The following is a 24,738-nucleotide window of genomic DNA, read 5'->3' as shown; positions in this document are numbered from 1 at the left end:
TCTTGGAAATCGTGTTTGTCCGCCTCAGCCTGTTGATACGGATAATGATAATGTGCTTATCACTGAAGGACCTATATTTGAAGATTGGAATGTTGCCTATACGGATTGGCAACGATGTGATAAAGCAGCTCGTCGAAGAAATCTGTTACAAAAATACTTTATTTGAGAGGGTTGCTTAACAAGTTACAATATGAAGTTGGTACTGCTATGACGGGACATATTGAGTCTTTCAAATCTATCATTAATCAACTTGCTGCTGCCGGTGATCCTGTTCCACAAAAGCAACTGATTACACTTCTCCTTGATACGGTGAAGGACTCTTCTTATGATAACATTGTTACTATTCTCTCTAATAAAGATGGTCTTGATTTCGACCAAGCTTGCATGTCTTTAATTGAATACTCTCAACGTCAAGAACGTCGGAATGCTGGTCACGATACAGCTATGATTTCACAAGAGGAGACTGAGTCACAACAGATGGAACGTGCTTTTTATGCTCGAAGGCGTCCATTTCAACGAGGAAACCGCAGAGGTGGCCGTCGCGGTAATATTTTCTCTCGTCTCAAATTTCCTAATAAGCAATGTTCTTACTGCAACAGAAATGGCCATACTGAAGATGATTGTTGGGCACGTCAATATGATGAAGAACACAATATTACCACAAAACAACCACGTTTATCTAGAGACTCTTCTTCTTCTTCTTCTTGTGAATATTGTGGACGATCTGATCATCCCACTCATATGTGCTATAAGCGTCGATTCGACACAGATCGGAATAGAGCATATGCTACTGAACATCGAAACAACATTGTACTAGAAACAAGCTGCGTCCTATGTTCAGTTGCTCCAGACAGAATACTTCATGTACGTGATGGATCACTTTTTATTGTCGATTCTGGTGCTACAGGAAATATGACATATCAGTCTAAGTGGCTCCATAACTATCATCCACTGCCAGTTCAACGTGTTGTTTATCTTGCTGATGATACTACTTGTCAAGTAAAGGGTATTGGAGACTTATATCTTGGTACCTTATCTTCTTCCACTCGAATTTTGCGAGGAGTATTACATGTACCAGATCTTCAACGTAATCTTCTTTCAGTTGCTAGACTTGTTGATCTTGGTCTGTTTGTTGGATTTGATTATACCAAATGCCGAATTGAGAAAGATGGACAGACTATAGCCACTGCTCCTCGAAACGGTAATTTATTTGAACTCTCTCTCAACGATGCTGTAGCAAATATTGTCACTGCTCCAGGTGATCATGATTGCAAAGTATGGCATCACCATTTTGTTCATGCTGATTTCTCAAAACTCCTTGATCTTCAACATCGTGATCTTGTTCATGGCATGGATCTTAAAGCCCATCCCCATATGGGAATTTGTGAATTTTGTGCTCTTGGGAAACACAATCGTAAACCCTTTCCTCTTTCAAATACAACTCATTCTCATGACATCTTGGATCTTGTTCATACTGATATATGTGGACCTCTACCTTCTTCGAGATCACAATATCGCTACTTCATTACTTTCATTGATGATTTCTCAAGGTATACGACTGTATTTCTACTTAGACAAAAATCTGAAGCCTTATCTGTTTTCAAACAATTCCACAAGGCTGCGGAACTTCAAACTGGTCGTCGCCTTAAGAAGCTTCGTAGTGACAATGGAGGCGAATATGTTTCTCGAGAGTTTGTGAGTTAGTGTGCTGACAGTGGAATTCATCATGAACACACTATTCCATATTCGCCTCAACAGAATGGTGTTGCTGAACAAAAGAATCGCACTATTCTCAATGCTGTAAGATGTATGCTGATTCATTCTGGCTTATCTCGTGTTTTCTGGGCTGAAGCTACTTTGACAGCAACATTTATTCAGAATCATCTTCCTACTACTGCACCCTCTGGTAAGATACCCATCACAACATGGACAGGTGACATTCCTTCTGTATCTCATTTTCGAACCTTTGGATGTATTGCTTATATTCATGTTCCCAAAGAAACACGAACAAAGCTTGATGCTCCTGGTCTTAAAGTTATTTTTATTGGATATTCTGACACTTCCAAAGGCTACAAATTCTATGACCCTTCCTCCAAGAAAGTAATTGTGAATCGTGATGCTACTTTTAACGAACAGCTTATGGGAGGCTCATGGTCCATGGATGATTCTGATGATACTAAATCATTGCTTCAGGCTTTTCCATTTCTTTCAGAAGATGAAACTCTTCCTATAGAGCAACTTTCCTCCTCACAACCATCCATTCCAAATGTTGCCAATGATGATATTGATATTTTTGTTAATCTGCCTATTGATTTTGAACATGGCTCATGTCATGTTTATGATGACGATATTGCTGATAATGCTTTTTCTACTTCTGAAGATCCCGTTACTTATGATGAAGCTATCTCTTCACCACAAAAGGATCAATGGCAAGAGGCTATGGAAGCAGAGTACGATTCTCTTATCTCTAAAGGTACATGGATACTAACTGAATTACCTCCTGGTCGTACAGCTATTAAATGTAAGTGGGTGTATAAAACAAAAGTAAAAGAAGATGGATCTTTTGACAAGTTCAAGGCGCATTTAGTTGCAAAAGGTTACTCCCAAGTAGCTGGTGTTGATTATCAAGAGACTTTTTCACCAGTTGTTCTCATTACAAGTGTTCGAGTTTTATTGGCATTTGCTGTTCAATTTGATTTAGAAGCTCATCAAATGGATGTGCGAACTGCTTTTCTTAATGGTGACTTGGAAGAGGAAATTTATATGGAACAACCAGAAGGGTTTGTTATTCCAGGTAAAGAAGACCTTGTTGCTCAACTCCATAAGGCACTATATGGTCTCAAACAAGCTTCGCGAGCCTGGTATATAAAATTTGATCTTTTTCTCACCTCTAAAGGATTCATCTCTTGCTCGTCAGACCCCAACTTATACATAAAACGCCAAGGTAGCAGTTTTGTGATTCTTGCTCTTTATGTGGATGATACCATCCTTGTTTCCAATGATTTGGGATTTCTTCAGCAAGTGAAAAAGTTATTGTCTTCTGCATTCGATATGGTGGATCTTGGAGAGATTCACTCTTGTCTTGGCATTCAAATCCAACGGAACCGTACAAAAGGTATTTTATTCCTTCGACAGTCAAAGTTTATTGTAGATACTATTCAAAAATTTGGTATGGAATCTGCACATTCAGCCAACACACCTTGTCTTGCGAGCTCTACGAAGAATACTTCTGACAATGGCGGTCAACTTGTCACAAATCAACCTTATGCTAACTTGATTGGATGTCTTCAATTTGTTGGCATGAACACTCATCCTGATACTCTGTTTGCTGCTAACTATCTTGGACAACATCTTGCATGTCCTTCTCTTAAGCATTGGTCTGTTGCAAAGCGTGTATTGAAATACTTGAAAGGCACTACAGATTTTGGTTTAGTCTATCGACGACAACTCACTTCGGATTCTATGCAATCTCTTTCTCTTTTGGGTTACACAGATGCAGATTGGGCAAGCTCACATTTATCTATGCGATCTACTAGTGGAAATTGCTTCTTTATAAATGGTTGTCTTGTTTCTTGGACTAGCAAGAAACAACGTTGTGTTGCAGTTTCTACGACTGAGTCAAAATATGTTGCGGCATCACTTGCAGCTCGTGAGTTGATTTGGCTTCGACAAATGCTGGTTGATATTGGTCACTCTCCTCTTTCTAGCACACCCTTGCGGTGTGACAACCAAAGTGCTATTAGTCTTGCAAAAGACTATGTTCAACATAATAAGTCAAAGCACATTGCTGTCCATTATCATTATGTCAGGTATGAAGTACGCAAGGGAACCATTATGGTTGAACACTGTCCAAGTGACCAGATGATTGCAGACATTTTGACCAAAGGCCTCAATGAGTCACGTTTCATCCTCTTGCGCTCCGAGCTTGGAGTTGCTTCGGCCTCACTCTTTCTAGATTAGCTTCTTTTCTATTGTAATAGCTTTGTACATATGACATTGTAATCTTTTAGGTACCATGCACTATGCACACTCCACATTTGCACCTTGTGATATCTAAGTCACTTGAATATTTGTACATAGATGCACAATTCACTTTCACATCATCACCGTTCGTTCATATTAAACATTGTATAGGGGCTTGGGTTTTTCCCTTGAACTCCCCAAGGGTTTTTTCATCCAAAGCTAGAGACCTTTGTTTGAGTGGGGGTGTTGGAGCTATATATGGCTCACTCTACTGAACTTGGTCTCACCTATATATTTGTATCTTGTCCTCAATATGAATCAGTCTTTGGGAGCGTATATGGTGTGTCTCTTGTCTCGTCTCTCTCTCTTTCTCTCTACATCTCAACACTGGAAACTTACAAGTTCTATATATGAAATCATTAAAACACATTATGCACAAGGACACCACCTTTCGACGCGACCCTTGTAATATTTGCACTCTAACCATCATCTATCTGTGTGAACAGATATGGCTAGTACGTCAGAGCCATCCACTCCTACTTTGGGTGAGAGGTACTCTCTTTACTTTTCACAAGTATTTCACATAGTCTTTCCGGTGCTTGCCCGTGAATGGGATTTGGTAGGTACGCAAGCATGTGAGAGGAATTTTGATGAGTTAGAAGGGTTGATACGTCTCTTGACCACAAATGATCCATACTTAGTAGAGAGTGTCTCTCCCATTGCACAAGACTACCCTTTTGACCAAGATGACTAGAGACATCTAGTACCTTCTTAGTAAACATTGGTGCCTCTAATGATGAAGAAGATTTACACACTTACACGGATGGCACGTATGGTCTCACGGATGAGGACTTTGTTTTTCTTAAACTCCCATAGGCTTTAGATTTTACTCATTCAAATCTACATTCAAATTTCACCACTCAAAAGAGGCAACAAACGGTCATAAATTTTATGTGAGCTTACATTATTTCTCTAGTACATGATAGCAAGGGCTGAACAGAATCTTCCACAAACACGACATTATGTGAATCCAAGATATGCTTTGTTTGCAGATGGTACAACCTGTAACCTTTTCTTTTAGTACTATAATCAACAAAAATGCATTTGACAACCCTATCATCCAATTTTTTGCGTTGCGTTAACGGGCACTAAAGCATAAGCAAAACAACCAAAAATGTGCATGTGATCAATAGAAGGATTTCTATCATATGATGCTTAATATGGAGTCATAGACTACAAAGCTTGTGAAGGACACCTGCTAAGTACATAAGTGGTACACAGGATAGCCTCAAACCAAAACGAATGTGGTAAAGCTTGACTTTTGACCATACATTGTGCCATTTTTGTAAGTGACATGGTTTTCCTCTGAGCAATACCATTTTGTTGAGGTGTATATGGCACTATATATTGGTTTTTTATCCCATGACTAGACAAAAATGCATTAAATTCATGAGACATATATTCTTCCCCTTGATCTGAACAAAGGGTGCCCATAGTACATTTTGAATCATTTTTAGCCATAGTCAAAAATTCCTTGAATCCATTAGGAAGAGAATGGGGTCTAAGGGGGACTCTTTATTTTCCATGGGATTAAAAGGGAGATTATGGTAGGGATAAATGGGTGGATGCCATGTGGACTAAAATGGTGGGTATGGCAAGGCCTAAAATTAAGTGCTCAAACTTGTGCTCTTTTATAAAATATAAAGAGAAATTTCCTTATAAATTCAAAAAATTGAACTTTTCTCTATATAGTGGGGTCAAAACCAATCCTCTACAGTGGCTACTAGTTTCTCCCCTCCTCTCTCCTAGAAGGGGGTCCTCCCAAAAAATGTGTTGAATAATCCCTCCCTCTCTCTCTATTGTACCATCTCTCTCTCCTCTTCACTCCACCTTGCAAGTTTCTTCTCTTTCATTCTTTTCACTTTTCCCTCCCAAAAGCTCTGCAGTAGAAGTTTGAGATTCTTTTCCCTCCTTAAGCTCATTGCATTCTACTCAATCCAAAATTATCCATTACTCATGACCCTCACAAAACCCCTCTACCTAAAACTAAAGGTCTGCAACATATCCTTCTGCTAGATCTTTCCTCTTTCTTTCCTCAACTAGATTCTTGCTCCTTCTCCATTAACCGCTCTAGGGAGGATCTACTTCCCTCTCAAGCTTTTCAAAATTATATTTCCCATTAAGCCAACTTGCAAGTGGAGCAATACAATAGAAAGTGACATTAATCTTCTTTCTGCACCACCAAGAATCTTGCTCCTTGTGCAGCTGAGAACATGGATGTGCATAGGTCAATCATAAGTGTTTGTCTACAGGTTGTGCCACTATTTTCCGTGGCATCATCAAGTATTTGATGACCTAAGAGTGTAATTGAATCCACATCATGCAGCAATGTACAAGATGACAGTGGATGTTGGGTGATGATGGAGTTCAAACGATTGATGTGGGTGACAATGCAACCCAGCTCAAGAGGTGTACACAAGGTCTCAAAGAGACACATGGATTCTCTAGCACACCATTGGAAGGAAAGGATCATGGAGTTGAAGAAAATCCATGATAGCAAGTGGCTTGCAAAGGTGCAACATGTGTATGTTGCTTCTCAATTGAAGCTAGAGACAGTAGTGGCTCCATTGAGGTTTCCTGTAAGTTGTAATTTCACTCCTCTATCAAGTGTTTAGATTGTTTGTTTTGTATTTCTATCGTATATGCTACTTTGATGTCTATAAGGTTTTTATTGCTTGTTCATGTTTGTAGATGTTTTCCAATCCAATTTTGTAGAGTGGGAGCCAATAAAGTCCTTCATAAGAACTTTTGAGGCCATTCACGTGTACCTCGGCAAGCTGCTCTATGCTGGTTGTCCATCCACGGAGCTTGTCTCACGAGAAATAGTTTTTTATAACCATTCTTATGTAACGCCACCTGGGCAAATTAGGTATGTAATATTTCTTCGATTCACCCACAAACCTTGCAAAAAAATTTGGAATAGCCTAAGTCAGATAGTGTCGTGATCACAACAACCAAAAGGAGAATCGAGGCAGATGTGCATTCAGCAATGAAGTGCACCTATGGTTCCCACAAAGCTTCCCTAACTTGGTTTATGCCCCTTCATGTGTTTGTGTTTATCTTTTGACTGCAGAGTGTTCAAAGGATACCAACAATGAGGACTTGCAAAGGGGGAAGTGCGATCAACGGCTTCCTTGCAATTGGATGGGAGATTAAGGTGTTCAACCACCAGTGAGATACAATCAAGTGCTCTGTAGCTGCTGAGAATGTGGTGTGCAGATACCATATTGCAAAGCAAATCTTGTCAATTGTATTTCCCTATAGAAGATGGAAGCTAATGAAGGGAGAATGGGAGGCACTAGCATCTGATGTTGCTTCTAGAGAATCAATTGATCTTTCTATAGGAAGCTAATGAAGGGAGAGTGGGAGGCACTAGACTCTGATGTTGCTGCTAGAGAATCAATTTATCTACAAATATGCCTCCATGACGATGGAATACACGACATCTTGGTGAATAACATTTAAAATATCAGTCACCTTCGCGAGTATCCTAGTCTTAGATATACCTTGCCCAATCAATATGTCTTTGTAATCAACAAAAATGTTGTTCGTTCCAAAAAAGAGAAGAGCTTTCTGTGTGCAAACATTGGTTTTTTGTTATGTATTAATGTAAAATCTTGTAACTGAAGTGATTTTGTTCCCATTAGTATATATGGTGTTTTGAATCTCTTTTTTATTCTTAATTTGCTCAAGATTTTGATTGAAATGTGCAAGTTTTTAAATTTGGAGCGTGAATACTTTTAATGTTGGAGTCTTTCAATGTCTTGTTGCGTGATTTTGTTTATAATTATAGTTTTAAGTTAATTTGACTTTAATTTTACGTTATTAAAATGTAGTATTTAAGCGTCCATAGCAGTAGAAAATTAAGGGTATGTTCATGGTTTAGGCCGTAGGGTATACCAAACGCGTTTCTCTCCATGTGGAGCTCTTCAGTGGTAGTTAGGAGTGGGGGTTTTCTGTATGTTCTTGGAGGGGAGGGGTGTTCTTATGGGGTGGGGGGAGGGGGGAGAAAGTGTAATAAAGACCATGTAGGGGGAGTAGCAGTCAAATATGTGGAAGGGATATTTTACCAAAATCAACTAAGGAAAAGAAGGGTATGTATTGAGTATCAATTTTGAAGGGTGTATTTTCAAGGGGTATAAAATTATTAGGGAGGGGCAATTTTTTGTAGGTGGTAGTTTTTTCGGAAAAGAGATTATCCAGAAGACTTTTCTCTCGAGTGAAAAACAAAAAAGAAAGGGGAGAGGAGGGGGGGGGGAGAGAGAGAGAGAGAGAGAGAGAGAGAGAGAGAAGAAGAAGAAGAAGAAGAAGAGAGAGACTTTGAGTGACCCAAGAAGTGTTGAATCCAAGTATAGGGTGATTTAAGGTATTCTTTTTCAAGGAGACAAAAGTTTGAAGTTTCTTCCAAAAGAAAGAACATGTATAATTATAAGGAGAGGGGGTTTAGGGTGGGGGGTGTTTCTCTCCAAAGAACTAAGCAAGGGAGGAGGAAGGAACAAAAGTTTGAAGGTTCTTCCAAAAAAAGCGAGAGAAGGTACAATATAAGGAGGGGGGGTGTGGGCGGGGGGTGTTTTTCTCCCAAGAATTTGCAATGGAGGAGGAGGGAGATTTGAAAATCAACCTGAAAAAAAAGAGGTAAGAGTTAGGGTGGGGTAATGTTAAAGAACAAATTTTTTTAGCATATTATGTATGGGTTAGAAGAGCAGCTAAGTTTGGTCCATTAGTCTAGCATAAGATGGGTTTATCGAGATGTGAAAGGTTAGGACAGATGCTACAAGAGAGATGTAAAGGTTTGGCAATAGTTAGTGTAGGGTTCATTCTCCAGGTTTCTTGTGTGAAAGGGAGTTTCAAGATGCTGGGAAGAGGATTAATGGAACTGGGGGTTTTTGTTAAAAGAGTGGGTCGTTCCTCGTAAGTGATCGAACCAAATACCTTAAGGAGAAAAGCTCTTGGATAACCCCTGCAAAGGAGCTTGGAAGAAAAGGTTTCTCAAGAGAGAGTATCCTCTAGGAGTGCTCTTTCTAATGATATATCATCTGATTTTTGCTTTAATGAAGGCTACTTCTTGGTGGAGAGGATGCCAAGAGATCCAAGGTATATACTTGTATGAGTTAAGAGGCTTTTGGTAACAATTAATATCGAGGAAACCGCGTTGGTTGAAAGATTTTCCCTTGAAGAAATGGATATCAAGAATATTAGCTTCATAGGTGGATATGGTGGGAGTGATAACTATATGTTTTTGTAGAGGGAAGGAATAAGAGTCAAAGGCATCGGTGAGTGTGTTTTGAGTGTCTGTCCAAATCCCGAAGGCGTCATCTATGAATATTTTGTAAAAGGCTAGGTTAGGGCTGTGGGTATGGCATAGGAATAGATAAGCATAAACCACCACAAATTTTGATCACATAGCGGTGCCCATGATTTGTTTCCTCACTTTACCCTTGAAGCAAAGATAGTGGTGTGATAGAATAAGGGTGGCAAGTGAGATGATAAACTCTAGTTTTGGGGTATCAAAGGAGTTGGTCATGGTGTTTCTAAGGACTAAATGTCATTCAGCCATGGGGATGCTAGGTAGAGGGAGGTCACATCAAAGGTGAATAGGATACTGTGCAGAGGGAAGGTTTTGGATTGGAGATCAATGATGAGGGATAAAGAGTCTTAAAGGTGTTGTTTTTGTGAAAGAAGGATGGGGTAAAGTTGATAGTGTAGTCATTTGGAGGCATTTCCCTAAAAATAGCCTCGATATGAGTAAATAGGGTGGGCTACAAAGTAAAGGTTTGTGTATCTTAGGGAGGAATTGGACAGGGCAAGGTTTGAAGGGTTTAGAGAGAGGTGCGAGGATAAAGGTGGCTTCCTCACATGGGACGAGAGTACTTTTGATGGTGATGTATTGGAGTAAGGAGGCAAGGAAACTATGTGTAGGTGGAGTGCTGAGTTGGTATGTGGAGGGGTCATTGAGTTGTGTAAGCGCCTCTTGCTCATACCAATCCCGTGATAGGATGGTGAGGCCTAGGTTTTTATCTGCTGGTTTAATGATAATTGAGTGGTCCATTGAAAGGGTTTTTATTGACAAATTTAGGGAATTTGGAGCGGGAGGTATTGTAGTGTTAAAGTGTATCGTGACATTGAGGAGGTTTAGGAAGGTGATATTTTCAAGTGTAGGGTCTAAGGTGGGAGGTATCCAACAGGGGTTCAGGGTTTTGAAAGGGGAGGGAGTGCTCAATGTAGAAGCTTGGAAGAACATTTTGAGTTGTAGACTTCTAGTTAAGGAGTCAAAGGCTTTGATGATGAGTTTGGGAGTGGGGTTTGGGGGAGGGGGAATGTATTTAAGCCCAAGATCCAAACATTTCTTTTCAATTAGAGAGAGGGGACGGGTGGTGAAATTATGGATAAAATTAGTACAAAATCACGGTAAGAAGTATCTCCTATAGGTGCAACAAGAAGAGGATACAAAGCATGAATATAAGCCAGATGATTCTTCCCAGTCCAATGACAAGTCTAGGAACGATGCCACCCAACTAGAGAGTGATAAGACCAGGTCCAAGAAAGGTTGAGAGGCTTGACTCTCAATGAACTTCCTCAATGATGGTTACAAGAGAATGCTCAAGACTTTACCATTGATCAGACTCCTTATCACGATGTGTAAGCATTGACCAAGTTGGCGAGGATGAAGCTAAAGAGGGGAACCCAAAAAACTATCAAGATCTAGTCAAAGAGGTTAACCTAAGTACTACAGAAGAACGTAACCCAGTGTTGTTGGTTGCATGGATTTGTTATCATCCACATTTACTTGATTTGATGGTTTCATTCATTACCAATTGGAAGGATGTTTTTGCATGGTCATACAAAGACCTCACAAGACTTGACCGGGCTTTAGGAGTTCACTCTATACCCCTACATGAAAATGCCAAGCCTGTGCAAGGTCGGGCATACAAGCTCAACCCTAAGTATGCCATAGCAGTCAAGAAAGAAATTGATAAGATGTTGTAAGCAGGTATCATTGATCTTATTGAACACACACAATGGCTCTCTTTGATGGCTATTTACCGAAACAGAAATTCAATCAAGATCAGGGTTTGTTTGGAATTTATAGCACTAAATAAGGTCACTATTCCAGATGGATTTCCTACCCCCTTCTCTAAGAGAGCGTTGGAATATGTAGCCAACCATGCTTTGATCGCTTTTATGGATTGTTTCAATGGCTACAATAAGATGGTCATTCTAGGAGATGATAGGATCAAGACAACTTTTATTACTCCATGGGGAGTTATTTTCTTTAAGAGGATTTCTTTGGCTTGAACAATGCACCGGCTTCCTAGAACAGAACAACTTACATTGTGTTTGAGCCCTTCCTCAACAAGTTTCATGGATTTTCATGGACAAATTTTCTTGCTTCCAAGAGCAATTGGCCCTCATCTTTGCTCGCTATAGAGAGGTAAATCTGAAACTCAACCTGTAGAAGTGTCATTTAATAGCCTTAGGTAGCCGGATGGGCTTGGAGGTGGGTATTGCTCTTTCAAGAATTTGATTTTGAGGTTGTCCTTTGCCTTGACAAGGAGCATCAGATGGCTGACCATCTCTCTAGAATTGAGTCAAGGGAGCCAACCACGAAAGTAGAAGACAACCTTCCAGATATTTTTCTTTTTAAGGTGGACACTGTAATAGACTGGTACTCGGATGTTATGCATATTTTTCCCATAGGTTCTTATCCTCTAGAATTGGCAAGCTTGCAAAAGAGGAGATTGATTATGAAAAGTAGGCCCTATACAATGATTGGTGACATGTGCTAGAAAAGTCATCTGGATGGGATTCTTTGCCTTTTTGTCTTGCCACACGAAGTTCAAGCCATTCTAAAAGAGCTCACTCTAGTAGCACAGGTGGCCACTACCCAGGGCACATCACTACCATCACATTCTACATACTGGGTTGTGGTGGCCATACATGTTTTTGTGATGCAAAGCAATATTCTCGATCTTATGATTCACACCAATGATGTGCCCCCAAAAATTACTCGCCAGGACAACTGCCCCTTGTGGGTCTTGTTGGCATCGTTGTTTTTTGAACAATGGGGTATAGATTTTGTTGGGCCAATCAACTCGACTGAACAACCAAGGAATAAAAGGTATCTTTTGGTTGCTACAGATGCTTCCAAATGGATAGAGGAAGCGGCAACTTCTGATTGCACATCAAGCACAACAAAAACTTTTTTGTATGAAAACATATTCTGCAGGTTTGGTTGCCGTTTCAAAATCACTAGCGATCAAGGCGCCCACTTTGTCAATGAGTTGTTGGCCAACCTTTTGCTAGCTACAAAATATTTAATAGGAAATCATGCTCCGCGCCCATGGGCTAGACGAAAGCACTAACAAAGTACTTTTATCTTTGCTTTGCAAAGCCTGCCACCTGCACCCAACATCTTGGCAATAGAGTGCGCATGCGATGGATAAGGTAGGAAAGAAGACTACGAAAACACACTAACACACATCGAGACTCACACACACACAATCATTACCCTGCAGCAGCCATTCAACGTGCTGCTCTCACTCTTCTTCATTTTTTGAACTATTATCCAAAGCATATTTACAACATAGTATAGTCAGTGTCTGGCCGCCCATAGCACAACGGCCATATTCTTTAACATCATATTCTTTAACACTCCCCCTCAAGCTTAGAATGAGCTTGCATATGACGGATTCCCAATGCTTCATGAAAGTAGCAAAAATTCTACTTTCCACGGGCTTTTGTAAATATATCCGCAACTTGATCATTTATCTTCACATACACCAAATGAATCTCACCAGCCAAAACTTTTACTCTAATGAAGTGATAATGTACTTCAATGTGTTTGGTGCGAGCATGGTAAACAGGATTCTTTGCCAACATGATGCTGCTAATATTGTCACAATATATAATAACACTGTCAAGATTGTCAAAACCATAGTCTACCATAAGTACTCTCAACCATGACTCTTCAGATGCTGCCAAAGCTGCTGCACGATATTCAGCTTTTGTACTTGATAGTACTATAGTTAATTGTTTCTCGCTACTCCAACTTATCATACCATTGCCAATGGACAATGCATAACCACTTGTAGATCTTCTATCCATAAAATCTTTTGCCCAATCTGCATCTGTGTAAGCATAAAGACAAAGCTTCCCATTCTTTTCATAAAACATTCCATTGCTGACAGTGGCTTTCACATATCTCATAATCCGTCTTACTGCATCAAGATGACTTTTACATGGCTTTTGCATGAATTGACTCACAACACCCACTGCATAATTCAAATTTGGCCTTGTTATTGTCAAGTAAATTAGACTTCCAACCATCTTGCGATACATAGTGACATCCTCAATGTAATGTCCATCATCAATCAAATTCACATTTTGATCAAGAGGTATATCAACCGGTTCGCACGCTGTCATTCCATACTTCTCAAGCATATCCAATGTGTATTGACTTTGTATCATCCAAATTCCTGATAAAGTGTCGACAATTTCAATTCCCAAAAATATCTCAACTCACCAAGGTCCTTCATGTTGAAACTCTCAACAAACTCTTCTTGACATGCAAAATTTGCTCATCGTGACTTCCAGTGAGAATCAAGTCATCAACATAGATAACAATAACGACCTCTAGAGTAAAAAACTTGATCTCTAGAATTGTTTTTTGATGTAGAAGGACCTGACTTGTCTAACTTCACCTCTTCTTGCAAACAAAGGTTTACTAACTCTTCAAAATCAGGCATGTGTCCTCGAACAGATATAGATGTATCCAATGACTTGTATTCCGGTCCCAAACCATTCAATTTCACTGAAACTAAGTCATCATCTGGAACTTAAACATAAATGCTTGTAAGATCTTCCTCTATTTGCTTTATCTCTGTCACATAATATGATATGGATCTATTTTCTTGCCATACACAATGTAACCTTTGCTTTAAGTGAACTTTTCATGGTTCTGTATTAGAGCTGTTCATCCTTGCTAGTGAGGTGTTCCGGGGTGGGCAGCAAGAGAGGTGAACTCTAAACACCCCTCAAGGCTCCCGCGCTCCTCAATTGGGGCAGGGGAAACCACAAGCACAACACAACAACCAACCCACAACCAAACCCAAACAAGATAGGGGTACCACCTAGTTAGAGAGCGAACTAGGATGCAAAAGAGGAGAATCCCTTAGCAATACAAGCAAGAAGGAAGGGTACACTATCACTAATTTAAATTCTACAAATACATACACCAAACACACAAGAAAGAGAGAGATATTTGTGCAAGAATTTAGCTTCAATTTTAATTATTGACGTGGGTGTATGAACAGCTTGGAGGAGAGTCGAGAGACACGATTAAGTTTGATGATGTTGCAAACTCCACATTATCTTAGGGTTATGGGAGACCTCTCACCATACAACCCTCTTATAATGTTTTCCCAAGCAACAAAAACAAACACAAGAGCTCTTGAGTCACATACAAGCAGCTACTGCAAAAGAATCTCAAAATGAAAGCGCATCACCTTAAACCAAACGAGATGAGGTTGCCGAGCGTAAATTGGAGAGACTCAAGAGAGTTTTGACCCGCGATTTGCACCCAACTTATTGATTAAATTGATGCACAAGAGTAGGTACAACTTTGATTGGAAGTTATGAATCACTCACTCCCTTGCAATGTTACAATTAGCTCAAAGAAGCTTTCCTATACACCACATGTAATGGTGCATAGAGAGCTCACTCTCACTCCCTAAAACTAAGATGGTGAATGGCACGCTCAAAGTAGTGAGCAATAGTGTAGGGATCCTACTATTTACAAAGGGAGAAGGGCTCTATTTATAGGTGAGGAGAGCCCTAATTAGGATTATACCTAATCAACATTTTTATAGAAAACCATGTTTATGAAATTTTTGATATGTTCTTATGAGAGTGGGGCTCTCTTGTCTCTCGAGTCACATGGATGTGGGCTCAAGAGGAGAGAATTATTGAGGTGAAATAGAGAAGATTCTAGAGAGGTGAGTGATTTTTTGTGTGAGGTTGCCTACTCCACGGTAGAGTAGAGTGGGTGCAATTTACAAAAAAAAAGGTTAGCAGTTAGTGTTAGTAGTTTGAAGTTAGTAGGATGGGGTTAAATTACATGGCATATGCACTCAAGGTGCATTATATGATTTATACAATGATAAAAAGTAAGAGAAGGATGAGAATATACACATTTTGGTGGAAACCACAAAATGTAAATGAAATTTTCCACCTTCTCCTCCAGTGAATGAAGCGGTTCTTGTGATCATGGGGAAGTTGAATCCTCCATGATCAAAATCCTCCTTTTGCAGGGCTTGAGCTTGGTTATTTGCTGATTTTTCTCTTTTTATGAAAGGATGAAGAGGTTATGGTAATATGAATTTGATTCTAGAGAGAGAAATTGAGCTATATGTGTGTAGAGATGATAATCTTTTGAGCTATGGAGTAAGGAGAGATGGAAATGGTGAAGAAGATGAAGTAAGCCATGAAAGTTACAGGTTTGAGTGAGGGATGGAGAGGAATGAGTGTATGTGTGTGGAAGTGGAAAAGGAGGTGAGAGAAGACTATGGGTTACTTTGTGAGAAAAGTGGGCAGACTGGGGTCCACTCAAAAAATCCTATCTCACCACTCGTAGCTCCAAAAATCATGAAAATATTTGAGTTGATTATTCAGATCGTAGGCTACATTTTCTCTGTTGATTACTTCTTCAAATTCCGAGCGGAGATAGGTGCCAAAACTCTCACCAAAAAGCCTGTTTTTTATGCCTGCCAAAGTCTTTTAGTAGCCCCCTCCTTTGTTGAATTTGTACAATGTATCCAAGAGTGAGCCCCTCCTTTGTCATATCATAATACAAAGCATCCAAGTTGCCCTTTACACATGCATGGATGAGGATTATTGGTGAATAAAGCAATATATACATGGTGGGACTAGTGTATGGACTATTCATGGATTTTAGCTCAATGAGCACATGGTGTTAGAATAATGAGTAAAAATAATAATAAAAATATGGAGGAATTATGGATATGGAAAGATATTGGAATCATATGATATGGTCCCTCTTTGTATTATTTTGGGTGAAAGAGGAAAAGGTATGCAAGTAAATGAGAATAATATAATAAACATGAGTAACAAAGTAGAAATCAATTTTTTTGTTTTCACGAGGGTGAGGGTGAAAATGTGGGGGTGGTTTGTATAAAAGAAGAATATGAGGTTAGAGTATGTACACATTGGCAAAAAATACACTTATGGTTAAGAGGATAAAAGAAGGCATACATAAGTTTAATAAAACACACACCTAGGTATAAATATTTAAATAAAATATCAAAATAATTATAAAAATCCCTATATTTAGGCCATATATATAATAAAATATTTACACACAAAGGCCATAATATACCTTTTTTTATTTTTTTTATTTTTTGCTCAACTAGCCCAGTGACTAGCTAATTGAGGGTTTTTAAGAAAATATGGGAGAAGTCCCCTAACTCTCACACGCCTATGTACAGTGAAATGGTAGGGATAGCCATAGTGGTTGGGTGAATTTGGTAGGGTGAGGTAGCTCACTATGACAATTTTGAATAGCCGAAAAACGGCTATCACTAGTATCTCCCATGCTTCCTTTGGAGATTGAGCCTTCTTCACATGTGGTATAAAGAAGTCACTAATGCATAGTGAAATCCAATGCATCACTTTCCTTGACTTCTCGATCCACTTCTTGTACACTTCTACTACTGCTTGCCATGTTTTATATGCTTCAACATTCTCTCTGTTTGGTTCCAAACCAACCTCGAGACACTCTTGTTCACCTGTAATGTAGTCCCATAAACCTTTGCCCATGATAAAGTTCTCCATCCTGTAAGACCATATGCTGTAGTTCTCTCTTGTTAGCTTCTCTCCAACAATCTGTGTGACTTGAGTTGAAATTTCTACCATCTTCACTCTCTCAATTGCTTCCAAAGGATTTTGACAGAGTTCCGTTTGTATTTGGACAATATCTCAAGTGACAATCTCAACCAAAGTGCTAAACACTGACAGAAAATCTCTCACTGCCAAGGGAAAATCCACTGACTCGCTTTGCCACAGACTAACTCAATACTATGCATAAATACTTTAAAACAATGTCCACATGGACGTGTATGCAAATGCAATCCATATGCTATCATGTACCACATATCCATACATCCACCTTCATCACATAGTCGTAAACGACATATGAGGTCTTTTCGAGGGTTCGCTCCAGTACCTAATCCACCTTGCCAAGGTACCAAATCTCCCAAGGCAAGGCTTCAAGAAACCTCACTCGACCCTCACAGGGACTGTAGTTTTCTAAAATACATTAACCACATATCCATACATAACCACAAAGTACTCAATCTGACAAAATAACCGCCTCAACTTCTTCCCACAACCTTTCTTACATAGGCGGCTATCCATAACGGACCCACAACAACCAAACATAATCTTCGATAACACAATATCATGATGCAAAAGCTCTATGTCGCACTCCAAAACCTGTGTAAATGCTGAATTCTCCACATGTAACCTGTAAATCTACCGCCGAGTGCAAAACTTGAAATCTCCTATGCCTGTGTGAGCTGACTGTTTGCTGCAAAAAAAATTTGTTGTAGATTTTGGAAAATTTGAGTATTCCAGTGCGTCCGGAATGCCCAAAAACAGAAAGATAGACTCTTGGATCACTGTATTCCGAGTTCGGGTGAGGGAGTTATGACCAAAAAACCTCTCTTTTTTGATGTTTTTCAGAGCTGCGGAAATCTGTGCATTGACTGTAGCTCCTTAAATTGAGCTCTGATATCACCTTATAGAGTGTGTAGGTGATGGAGAAGGTAGGAAAGAAGACTACGCACACACACTAACACACATCGAGCCACACACACACAATCGTTACCCTGCAGAGCAGCCATTCAACGTGCTGCTCTCACTCTTCTTCATTTTTTGAACTACTATCCAAAGCATATTTACAACATAGTATAGTCAGTGTCTGGTCGCCCATAGCACAAGGGCCATATTATTTAACATTGGCCAATAGCAGTTATAGGTGCTACATGGGCTTGTTGAACTTCTTTCAAAGCCACAATTCAACACTCTCCATTTCAACTAGCTTTTGGACTAGAGGTAGTGGCACCCTTTGACTTCCATTTTGACTCGCCGAGGGTCATAGCAGTCAAGGTGGACTGCCCTAAAGGACAACATTTGGCTATGGCTAGTCGGCTGAACAATTTGGAAGAGGAGAGGCGCTTAGCAGCAAAGGCCTTATGAATAGAGAAACAACAAATAAAGGCTTGGCATGATTGTCACCTAAAGATCAAGAAGTTTGGCAAAGTTTCACTACTCCTTTTATACCAGGCCAAATACTTAAAGAAGGCAAAGAAGCTGTTGTTGGTGTGGCAAGGGTCAATAACTGTTACTAATATTCTTTCTCAAGGAGCTGTTTAACTTCACACGTTATCAGGGGAATCTCTACCTTTAGTTAATGGCTCCCGCCTCAAGCCATGCCACACTTAAAAATCACTTGTTGCACACTCTTTACTAGCAACCACTTCAGTCTCCACCAAGCTAACCCATCACAATAGATTCCTCAGTGCTCCCTTTCCTAGAACCCACTTTGGTCTCCACTTAACTAGCCCATCACAATAGATTCATCAGTGCTCCCTCTTCTCTTGCCCCATGCCTACCTTTTTTGGCTTCCCTTTAACGATGCTTCTATCTTGTGGGTTGATTGTTAGTGGTTACCTTTAAATGATTTGATCGCTGTCATTATTTGTTACATTTAATTGCTTTCGTCATTCATAATTCCCCCCTAGTGTTTTGCTCTCTTTAATTGCTCGTTTTTATAGAACCATTTTGTAGTATTTTGGTGATTTCATGATTGTCCATGCTTTGATATTATCACCCTTCAATTGATTACTTTGGATCGCTTCATACTCCTCGATCATCTTGAATCCACTCTCACTCTCACCTTGCATTTTCCTTCATCTTATATCCACCAACTCTCTCCATTAATTGACCCCAATACTCGCCTCGCCCTTATCCCCTTACTTTTCCTATCCACCTCACCCTATCTCCCGGATCACTTACCATCATCATTGCTTGCCCAAGCTACTGGCTTGCTTCTACTTTGCTGAACTCTTCTCGCCCTTTGCCCTCTCCCTACCCTCTCAACCCAGGCCCCCTTGCGTAGCCGTTCTCTTGCCCTGGCCATATACCCACCCATATCTTGCCGCAACTCTTTCTCTCTCCTAGCACCTGTTCCCTCACCCTCGCCGATCGACTCGCCTTTGCCCACTCGCCTTTTAACCCACCATACCCACTCAACCTCTGGTCTTGCCTCACCCCAACCCTCTTACCAACCCTTATCGTTGCCCAACCCTATCTTAATCCCCACCCACCTTACCTTCCCTAGCCTCGTCATCTCCTTTTCGGGTTGCCTCGATGCTACACCACCTCGCGTCCTCTTACCCCGTTACTACCTCCATTCCATCGACTCATCCTAACCACACGAAACCTCTCGCCTTGGCTCACCATTGCCTGCCCTAGTTGCATCTACCCCTTATTATTGCTCGATGTTGCTCGCCCCCTTCACCAATCAACTATTCCCCTAGCCTTGCCCCAACTTGCCGACCCACCATTGTGCCCATTTGTTGTAATCCCTCTCGCCCCACACCCGGTGTCACTCGCATTCCTCTCTGTAACTTACTACCCTAGAACTTCCCCTCTCTCACTACACCCTTACCCACTCTTTCTCTCTCTACTCACCTAGCGCCTCCTCTATCTACTTGCCCCCTTTTTCTCTCTCTACTTGCCCTTCCTCTCTCTATAACGTACTACCCTAGACCTTCCTCTCTCACTACACCCTTACCCACTCTCTCTCTCTCTCTCTCTCTCTCTCTCTCTCTCTATACTTGCCTAGCCCCTCCTCTATCTACTTGCCCCCCCCCTCTCTCTCTCTATCTCTACTTGCCCCCTCTTTCTCTCTCTAATTGCCCACCCCTGTCTCTCAACTTGCTCTCTCTCTCTCTCTCTCTCTCTCTCTCTCTCTCTCTCTCTCTCTCTCTCTCTCTCTCTCTCTCTCTCTCTCTCTCTCTCTCTCTCTCTCTACACTCGCCCTTTACTTGCCTCACCTCCCATACACTTTCCCACCAGGCCCTTCTCTCCCTCGCCTCGTACACTCACTCAACCCCATTGACCTGCCTCGCTTTCCCTCATATTGGTGCTCGCTATAACCACCCCCGGCTTAGTATTTTTCGCCATCGTGAACCCCTGCTTGCCTTGGCTCCCCACCCATCGCCTACTGGGTTCCTACATCCTTGGCCTTTTCTCTCGCTCAGTCGCCCTATTTGCCTTCCCTATTCCTTGCACTTGCCCGAAATACCGCTCGACTAACTTCCCCCACATGTATCCCGGCCCAGTGGTCGCATGGTCCACCCCATGCCCAGCTAGTATGCTAGCCTGCCTAACCTATCCATCCTGTGCATCCCCCTCTTGATTCTCCAAGCTCACCCTTCAGCCCACCCACGTAACCTGCACTCTCTTGCCTAGCCACTTCCTTTTCAATCGCCCCTTGCCCTCGCCCATTCTTCCCAACGCCCTCGCCACGGTCATTGGCCTCCTCACCCTCGCCTTACCAATCCTTCGCTTGATTCTTGCTCCAGTTTTCTCGCCAGGCAGTTTGATCACCCGTCACACTTGCCACTTGTTTTCTCGCAGAAAGGAAAAAAAAAACTCTCTAGGAATTCGCTGGTGTGCACACTTGCTATAGCAATACAACTTGAATAAGGCGGGCAAGTGGGGGAAACTAACCCTTTGGATGTCATCTATAGCAGAAGTCTTTGTGGACATGATAGAACTTGCACACAATCTAGCCATCTTTGAAGCTTTTTGGTATTTTTGAGTCGTCCCCCCCCCCCCCCCCCCCCCCCCCCCCCCTCCCCCTCTCTCTCTCTCTCACACACACACACACACACACACACACACACACACACACACACACACACACAAATCACTCTTCACAAAGTCTCTCTTTCTCTCGTAGTGGAACGCGCTCTTGGTTTGGCTTGGTCCCCAATGAATCCTTGGGCCTGTTTGGAGTCCATTGTAGACTTCACCATCAGTTACAAAAACACACATACACACACCCACTCTCTCTCTCTCTCTAGCTCTTTGTTGTGTGCAAATAGTCCATTTCCCTCTCCCCTGTCTTTCTCTCTCTTTCTCTATCTCTCTATTTTGGAATCTCTTTCACAGTGGATTCTCTCTCTATATCTCCATCTCTATCTATTGAAACGGTTTTCTTTCCCTCTTCCTCTTGCTCAAGCACCTCTTTATCGTGAAGAAGATTTACGTTTAATTCTTCCCCTCTTTCCCTCTTCTTTAGATTTTGGCTCCTCTCTTGTACAATCATCCCTCTCCTTATTTCCTCAAGCCCATGTGGTGTAGTTACCTTTCCGTTCTCTTAATTTTGTTGTGAAACTTTGCTTCCTTTCTTTTGTGGGAGACTCTCTCTCTCTCTCTCTCTCTCTCTCTCTCTCTCTCTCTCTCTCTCTTCATTGTGAGACAAGGAGAAAAATTGTGGAGGCACTTGACTAAGTTTTGGTACAAAGTTCTGGTACGGATTCATGGATGCATGCTTGGTTTAGGTGACTCAAGGTGGCATGTGTGTGTCAAGTTTCCACTGTTACCTCTCCATTTTCCTCCACCATACCCTTTTTCCCCATAGTCCATGCGTTGCCTCAACCCCATCTCCGGCATCTCTCCATCCCCATAGGCCTCTTCTTCCCACTCCTCCGATCACCAAAGGAACCCTTAGATATCACCACCATTGAGACCTATTGTACATACCAGTTTTTCCTTTTGCAGCTGATTGCCTCATTTCAGTTTTGGGTATGGTTTCAATAGTGCTACGAACAAAAAACATGGTGGCCCTGCAAAATATCGAGAACAACATGCTACGAGCAATAAAACCGTGAATTTGTATACCTGACGAATCGCGTAACCATAATCGAGATTGCACATGACAAAGAGAGGCACATAGCGGGAGAGATCGAGAGGGCACGTGCGGATGCACCTCCTAGAGCGAAGTGCTACACCGGCACGACGAGAGAGAAGAGAAGAGAGGAGAGAAGAATACACAGACACTAAGTGCAATCTCCCCCCGTGCAAGAGTGACCATTTTCCTCTTGCACCTATTTCATTTATAGATTTCTTGAATGGTCAAATTGAGTACAAATTGGCCGGCCTGTCATAAATGGTCAAAGCTCAGAATAGAGCACTTGAAGAATAAAATGTACAATATATATATTTCCATTCGCATAGGCCTAGCTCGGTCTAGTCTTTTCCACCTCTCACATATGCAATAAATAATAAAATATCAATTCCATAACATACCTCTCCGTTGGAAAGCAATTGTCCTCAGTTTCGAAGGTAAAAATCTGCAAACAATACTTGTCAAAAACAATGATTGGAAATCTGTATCAAATAGTAAAAGAAAAATCCATAAAATTAGACATATTGCTTATGCTTTCCGTCATCGACATACTACCTATTGAAGTGTCCCATACCACTAGAATAAGCAGTATATGTCATACCCTGATGAATCAGGATATCATTTGTCACACTCATCATTCAATAATCAATTCTCATCAATCTCAAGTCCAATTCCATAAACACTGTCGCAACAAAAAAGCATCATATACCCATTCTAAATCCAATTTCAAATCCAAATCCAAATGTCCTTCATTTTGCATACCCGAGGAACAAAATCATACCAGTTGCAGTGGTGGCCAGTCACTACAACATGATTTTGTGATTAGTGTTGCCTAAATCGACGAATCTACACCAATAAGACGTGCTGCCTAAATTGGAAAATCTGCACTAATGCTACCTAAATCGGCGAATATGCATCTAATAATGTTTAAAAATCATGAATCTTCAATTTATCGAGGTGCTGCCTAAATCGGTGAATCTGCACCAAGATGAGTATCGACACACTGCTCAAATCAGCGAATCTGTGTGCTTGTGACCATTGGACCAAGCAAGACATAAAAAGAAAACATTTGCCACCTAGTTGACACCAAATTAGAGTATGTTATAGTAGTAAAGCACTTACAAACTATGGCTCGATACCCGAGAGTACCCTAGTGAGGAACATGAGTTAACACTGTATTTGAAAATATATATACCATTGTTGGTACATGGGGAGAGATACAAGTGCTGCAACTAGCAAACTTACAACAAAGTATAGCTAATAGATCCAAAATGTGCTAGCATGGGGTTAATAATTGGTCAAGAACTTGCAATGAAAACTACAAAAGGGATTAGTATACAATCGAGACAAATGTGAGACAACTGAATAAAAGGAAAATTTCTACAGTTCTAATTAAATAGCATAGATCAACTAGTGCCACTAACCAAAAAAAAAATAAAATGAATTGCGATTTGTTGCACGGCAACTTGTGCTCAGGCAGTTGTGAAGCACCTAATTTTGGTTTAAAGTTTCATCAAAAAACTATTGTTAACTCAATGACCATGTTCAACTAGAGTGAGCAAAGGTGCTCGAGGTAAGCGTCAATTGTGAGGGTGGTTAGTGTATGATACTAGTGTCCAAATTATATATATGAGCCATGCCTTTTGCGTTGTTCAGGTACCAGGTAGATGCGTACTCTCGAATGTATTATTATAATTTTTATTGCAATTAGTGAATTATTGTACATTGCGTAATTGTCAAAAAATCTAACATGATTGACGTCAGTATCCAAAACATAACAATAGGAGGTGATGGGGGGTTGTGAAGAGAGACAGAGAAATAAAATGAAATGTTATAATAATTGTCTTTAAAATACCAAAATTTCCTACGAACACAAAGTGAGAAAATCCTTGTGAATCTAATACAAAAAAAAGACTAAAATCGTCGTCTTCATTGTCAATTCTCGTGGATGTCTAGCATCGGGTGTTTGTCTAAGAAAATATTGCAGTGGTCATTGAAGAGCTTCCTCTACATCCTTGTGGATCTAATCTAATGCCTAGGTAAAAAAACAAAAGTCGTAAAGCAAAAGACTGGAAAAATCATCATGAGCATCGTCAATGCTTGAGAATACTTGTCAACGGGCACTCTGACCTAGTTGTGATGATGCCTTTGAGTGTCTGCAGCTTGCCCACCATATGGCTGAGAGAAAGGGAGAACTATACTACGTTTCCAAGCAATGAATGATGATCGTGAGACACTATGTCAATTTTTATATTTTTTATTTGGTTCATAATAAATGTCTACAAGTATGGCTCAAACTGAAAGCGGAAATACAAAATCAGCTTCAAACACTATAAAAATTATGTGAAGCATTTCAGGCGGCAAGTTTTTGTTCGGTGGGCTCGCCATCAGCATGCCAAGGTGGAGAAGGAAGAGCTGCCAGGCAATTGTGGAAATTGTGTAGATGGTTGGCGTCAGTTAGTTACCATGTCATTCTATTTGACGACACTACTTGATGGTGAGAAACGTCATTGGTCTGCAATGGGGCTGTCGATGGTGACTTTGGTGCTACTGGTGGCCGCCACTATGTGGCCCATGTCGTCATCGTACCACATGGCTTGTGAAGGTCGAGGCCGACCGCGCTAGTGAGATGTGCTAGCGTATGAGGCCTTGAGAATCTCGATCTCGGTAGAGGGTGGGATTCAAATTTGTTGCATACTGGGTGGAATTCCTGCAAG

This window comes from Adiantum capillus-veneris, chromosome 29 (genome assembly GCF_014529385.1).
Source record: "Adiantum capillus-veneris isolate H3 chromosome 29, ASM1452938v2, whole genome shotgun sequence".
Classification (NCBI taxonomy): domain Eukaryota; kingdom Viridiplantae; phylum Streptophyta; class Polypodiopsida; order Polypodiales; family Pteridaceae; genus Adiantum; species Adiantum capillus-veneris.
The sequence above is the reverse complement of the archived record's forward strand: the minus strand, read 5'-3'. Positions refer to the sequence as shown.